This window comes from Ruditapes philippinarum, unplaced genomic scaffold (genome assembly GCF_026571515.1).
Source record: "Ruditapes philippinarum isolate M1 unplaced genomic scaffold, ASM2657151v2 ctg10506_1_1_1_1, whole genome shotgun sequence".
NCBI classification, from domain to species: domain Eukaryota; kingdom Metazoa; phylum Mollusca; class Bivalvia; order Venerida; family Veneridae; genus Ruditapes; species Ruditapes philippinarum.
In genome coordinates, this window is record NW_026856076.1 from 4,020 (window position 1) to 10,660 (window position 6,641).

Below are 6,641 nucleotides of genomic sequence, written 5' to 3' on the forward strand. Positions count from 1 at the left end.
AAGACTTGCATTTCTGCATTCCTTGAAGATTTTAGTATCAGAGGGGTAGTTATTACATACCATATACTTCTTTGGGTTTCAAATTACCTGTTTTATAATGTATTGAACCTGTTGACATTTGACCAAAAGTGAATTATCTATACAATACATGCAAAACTTAGGGTTTGCACTTGATACAAAACAATTACATCACTGATACATTAATATACCAATTGGAACTGTTTCAAAATTGTCAATGTTTCAAAAAAAACAAAAAAACAACACACAATGCTTTTAACTTTTGTCCATGTACATATGTGTAAATGTAGTCATTGAAGAGCTGTCAAGAACTTTTAATCAATATTATTTAGATAGTGTCTGTTTCAATTTCAGGACAGACAAAATTCAAATGACATGCATAGTATTTAATATAGTCAATGCTTGCATATTCAAGCAATCTAGCCATTGCTGTTAGAGAATTAAAGTACACAGTGACACTTATTTTGCAGATGAACTCTTATGATCAAACACTGTTATAGATACATGCCAAATAGTAGAAACAAAAAACAGTTCATAAGTTTAATACACTTTTATTTTTACACAATTTATAGTGCACTGCTTAGCATATATATCACACTGATTTTCCAGTGGAAGAAAAACTTCAGGAAAGCACATGGAATTATTATTAGTTATTTGGACAATGTAACTTTACACTGTGAATGTCTACTGATACAAGAATAAGAATATTTCCTTTTACAAATGTAAAGACTTTGAAAATTAACATGAACAAATTATCATAGAGTTATAAATCATATTCTAATTGAAAAATGTTCAGCTTGATATCAAAGCTTTGATTGCAAATTTGTGAGCTTATCAATGATTACCTCACAATATTAGTAGTAGAAGATATATAATATTTTTGCTAATCTTTACTTCATAGTCATTTAATGTCCATAATGTCACATGACTCTACTGTGATTCCATGAAAAAACCTTATCTCTGGTGTGTTATCAGCTTTGGTATATATAGAGTATCTAGTTTTAATACTTAAAACTGCAATGAAATGTGGATATTTTACTCTGTTTCTATCATTGTGACATTAACATGTTAACAAGATCATAGTGTCAAACACCATAAATCATACTCTTTATACATTAAGATTTTTGTGCTGGATGTCATTCATCTTCTTCAGGAAAGTACATTTGACTATTTTCAGTGGCTTATATTAAACTAATATTTCACTGTAACTGTGTGTTCTCTGATATCATTCTCAAATTAAGGAACTGGAAGATGGTAGTTGCAATAAAGGTCTTCATGGACAAATCCTCCTTCATCTTTTCCCTTTTTATCTGCAGAATGAAAAATCAATAAATATGTTGTTACAAGTGTAAGACACTAGAAATGATATTTACATTACATTTAATAAGCTGGTCATGATTGACAGAAAAAAATTCATATTTGAAGTAAATAAACATTAAAGATAAACAACAACACATAATATATAACAGTCAAAAATATTGATCTTCTTGAATGTGAAACATGACTATTTTTAATGTTTTATTTACTTATCAATTATCATGCAGTGAAATCCAAAAGTTATTAAATTATAATAATATATTTTGATAATTGTTTATCTTTCCGATCTCAACTAAAAATTGATCAATTATTTTACATGTATTTACCTTTGATGTATAGATATTTCAGGATCATAGGCAGTGCAAACAGTTGATTAATGGTCCATATTGAACAACTGTATATTCTATACTTGTCATATACCTCCTTGTCTATACATCTGAAATGGTTTAATCAAATATTATATTTTTTAATTCAATCATTATTTGCTAGGTACCATATTAACATGTATATATAATTGAAAAAGGAACTAGAATAAAATGGAAAGGAAAAAATATCCGAATTACTGTGCAATGTCCGAATTTTGTATTATTAATATACACTAGAAGTAAAGTGTTTCTCCATTGTTTATTTCAATAAGTTAAAATGGTTTGAATTAATTTCTCACATCAGTAGTTTTAAAACAATACTAAAAGCTAAACAACTAGAATTCACTACCTTGACAAAATATCCGAAACAACTGTCACTATCCGAAAATAAACTAGTTTTATTAAACTCTATAAATCCCTAGTTTTTCCGTCAGATAATTGACCTACCTGCATTTTTTGACCCGTGCTATTTATTCCTTCAAATCTGAAGAGGACCGAAACAAATTTAACTTCTATATCCCTCGAGTTCTTCGGGTTACCTATATGCGTAACGGTAAATAAGTCTGCCGATGTACCCGGAAGTGGTAAATCGAAAGTGAAAGTAAACGAGACTTACGGGCCCTATAGGAATTATTACAGACATTGTTCGTTAAGAGAATTAACAGATCGCGTATAATGTGTCGTATCGTATACTGATCTCTCTCGCACAAATTTTTCAATGCAACATGTGAATTATCTCACTTAGGCGTTTACTTCTTCTTATTTTGTTACACATCATTGTCAAAAGTAATTTCAAAATATTAACTTTTTTTGTTTACTTTTTTATGTGACCTTTTTATGGTTGATCATATTTACGAATTGGTTGACACTTTATCTTTAAATTGCAAACAAAAATTGGGAGACAGTCATTTAAATGAAGCTTTAAGTATTCATTTTTGATGAATTATGGATAAACACATATAAAGCATATTGTAACGACCATTGTCATGTTGATGTGTGTATCAGATCTATTAAATATAATAGTGTGACACTTTACTATAAATTATCTCAAAAGAGCATACTATGATATTTCTGAGAAGGAAAAGGCCCCATGCAATATCATGTTAAATTGTCATTAACTTGAGAACATGTCATATAATTAATAAGATATCAAGGCTGAAAGCTAAAGACTCTCTTATCATACATATACTAGAAAATAAAATAAATATGTTTCATGACCCATCTTAAGATGCTGCACAATAGCACACTTATTTTCTCATCTATACATTTTTGGAAAAATACGCAAAATTATCAAATAATTAAGCAAATTATCAAACAATTTACAACGGCAGATTCTAGCTTAATTTTGTACTTTTAAAAGAAAAGGGACACATCACAAGTCATCAAGCATATTTAATTGCAATGGTTGTAATCTCTCTAAGAATGATTTGATTTACCATTGGATGATACAATTTAAACTCAGTTAACGAGTCCAAAATTGAGTTTAGAAAGAGCATTTGAATTTGATAAAAGCATACCAGCAAGATCGTTTGATAATTACAATATTCAGTACATGTATAATGCAAAGTCGCATTATGTCTTTGGTTTTGCAATACTATTGAAAATATCTGATTATAAAATATTATCTTCCATTTGTGTAATAATAGTGTACATTAAACTGCAAACAAAACTCTTTCCAGATTACTAATTCTTATTGAAAACCGTTCATATAAAATATATATCCCCATGAAAAATATATTGTTCGGAAATATTCTTAGCTATTACATACATGTACGTCAAGTTTGTTTTATATACCTGCACATTTTGCATAAGTATATGTCTTAATAATACAGCACCTATTTCGATTTCAAAATATGTCAAGTGTATGTAAAAAATAGAAATCAAATCGTTTTGTATATGTACTTCATTTGTGGTTAGAACCGCAAAAACGTGTTTTTTTTTAATTTAAGAAAATAATACTTTGTAACTTAGACAAATGTTGCTAGTTTACAGTCAATATCTGCAATATGCATTCCTTAAAACATTCAAACAGTACCTCGGCGATGTTTTACAAAATTCACTTAATGAGCATACACTTTTACATTTTTGTTTATTTGATTAGACAAATGTGAGGCTTTCTCCGTATTGGCGTTTATAACAACATATGTTTTGTAAACGGAAAAAGCATCTGTAGAAGTTATTCTAGTATGAAGAAATAATACACGTAATGTTTATGCAAAGATTTGTCCAGACAGACTAATTAAGAGCTTTTTCTACAAACCATTTTTACATCGTTTCATAAGACAGAAAAGTGTACAGTTATTGTACCCCGCCTTTTGGAAGAAAAAAGGGGATATAGCAATAGGTTCCGTCCGTCTGTCCGTCCGTCTGTCTGTCTATTCGCACTCACAGGACAGTAATTATGTGGCTAGAGGGACAATAAGTAACTGTTCTTTCTCTTTGATGTCATTCATTCCGTAATGCTTTTATGTGGCTATTTTCTTTTGTGTGGCTAAAAAGAACAATAGAGAGAACAATAGAGTAGCCACATAATTACTCTCCTGTTAGAACGTCCGTCCTTCCGTCCGTCACACTTTCGTGTCCGGTCCATAACTTTCTTATTTATCAAAGGAATTTGAAATAACTTGGCACAAATATTTGTTATAATAAGAGGATGTGTCATGCGCAACAAACAGACCCCTACCTCCAGGGTCAAGGTCGTACTTGCTCATTCAAGGTCAACATTTCCTATTTGAGGGTATATGTCGTGTCCGGTCCATAACTTTTTTTATCTTTGAAGGTATTTTGTAAAAACTTGCCACATTTGTTCACAATAATATGACGATGTGTCATGCGCACAACTGGTCACCTACCTCCAAGGTCAAGGTCACACTTAGAATTCAAATATTAACATAGTCTGTTACAGGGTATATTTTGTGTCCAGTCGATAACTTTTTCAAAGATCAAAGGATTTTGAAAACACTTGGCACAAATAGTAACTATAATTGCGCAACATCTGCATCCCTACCTCCAAGGTCAAGGTCACACGTAGAGGTCAAAAATTAACATAGTCTGTTATAGGGTATATTTTGTGTTCGATCTAGAACTTCTTCATAGTTCAAGGGATTTTGAAAAAACTTTGCACAAATAATCACAATAATAAGACGATATGTCAGGCGCAAAACATGGGTTCCTACCTCCAAGGTCACACTTAAAGGTCAAAGATTAACATGTCTGTTATATGGTATATTTTGTGTCTGATCTATAACTTCTTCATAGTTCAAGGGATTTTGAAAATACTTGAGACAAATAGTTACAATAATAAGACGATATGTCATGCACAACACCTGCACCCCTACCTCCAATGTCAAGGTCACTCTTAGAGATCAAAGCTTAACATGATAGATTTTTAAATTCCGTGTTTCATTTTATTTCTTTTAAAAATTTATTGTTGCATTTGCAGATCTAGCATTGAGATCCATACCACAATTTTATGCTTCATATAAAACTTCCCGAGGCGGGGGACGTTGGTAACTCTGTTACAAATTCTTGTTGCTTTTGAAATTAGTTTTACAAATAAGTAATTAGATATTATCAGAACAACTGCATATTGATGAATAGGACTGGAAACAGAAAGTGGTTTAAAGAATGTTATATATCATTTTGTAATTATTAATGATTATAATATATAATTATGAATGCGTTGTACACACAATTATCAGCAGACTGTGATACAATTGAATATACACAGTTGACAACGAGTTGTGTTTCCACAACAGTTTAAAAAAAATGTACGAGTAAGTTATTGTTTTCTTTCCTTTAGTTTTGAAGTATTAGTTTTAAAGTAATTTGAATAATTATTTGTTGTTTCAAACTACCAATCAATTACACTTTTAACGATTATATGATAAGCCAAATATGTGTGAATTAAAGTCCTTAGTACAATTTCAAGTAGTAATGTTTTGTTGATATTTTGCATGGTAAACTCTGATATTTCTTATACTTGGCGCATATGAAATTATAACATGTAACACAAATATTTCAATTTCCGAAATAAAACTGGCGTTTCTTTTCAATTTATTAAGAAATATGAAAGATAGAGTGAAGATAATGTTTACAAGCATACTATTAACCCTGTGAAGAACATAAAAAATGTTTCACTAATTGAATTTTGAAAATACAAAAGTATTGATTACTTTTTCATATTGATTGTAAAAAACAAAATACTTATGCCGTTGACCCGTATTTTCGGGGGTTTAACGTTTTAAATTTAAGCTACCGTTTTTAGATTAATAATAATCGGAAGAGAAAAAACAAAAACAGCAAGTAAAAACATTTTCAAACGAAAATTAACCGATTAAAATACGAAAATAAACCATTTAATAATGAAATCCTAACCTTTCTACTTTCACTATCAGTAGTCTGTGTCGCTCGGAAGCTGTCTCATATTTTCGGGGATTTTGATTGGATGGCCTCGTTTCGGTAGTAACGCTGCACACGCTCAAATTTTATACTGCACTCAGTTAGTTCGAGACATCAGTTAAAGTTAGGCATAGGGCTCAGTGATGAATTCTTAGGCGAAGATACTTTTTGTGTTCTTTATTGTTGCTACATGTAGTTGAAAATACGTTAAAAATGGGAAAAGAAATAATTAAGATTGTAATAACATTAACAAAGAACATGAAAATCTTTTGACATTCAGCATATATTAACTTCATTAAAGGACGGCGAAATCTAAAAAAAAATGCAATGAACTAAATGAACTTCTAAACATATCTAAACAGCGCAATAAGGACAAAGAAAAGAGGAATGGCGTCTGACAACTCTAACTGTAGTGCAAAACGACAGGTGCGTCCAATGTCCACAATCATCGCATTGAGCCCAATTAACGATCTTAAGCATAGACAAATTGTGCAGATTCGGCGGCGACAGCTTCTTACACATGCAGCATCTGATTCAGCG

General features: G+C 30.7%; 1 long non-coding RNA gene across 2 annotated transcripts; it reads right to left on the reverse strand.

The window, feature by feature from the left end:
* Window positions 1-609: 609 nt before the first annotated feature.
* On the reverse strand, window positions 610-2,309 carry LOC132745325 (uncharacterized). 2 transcript variants are annotated; one of them, XR_009627824.1, is made up of 3 exons: window positions 2,050-2,078; window positions 1,662-1,771; window positions 610-1,328 (listed from the first exon to the last, which is right to left on the reverse strand). It is a non-coding gene; the product is annotated as an uncharacterized LOC132745325 (long non-coding RNA). The 2 variants fall into 2 exon arrangements; XR_009627823.1 differs by lacking the exon at window positions 2,050-2,078 and adding an exon at window positions 2,148-2,309 and having other exon boundaries at window positions 611-1,328.
* Window positions 2,310-6,641: the final 4,332 nt, after the last annotated feature.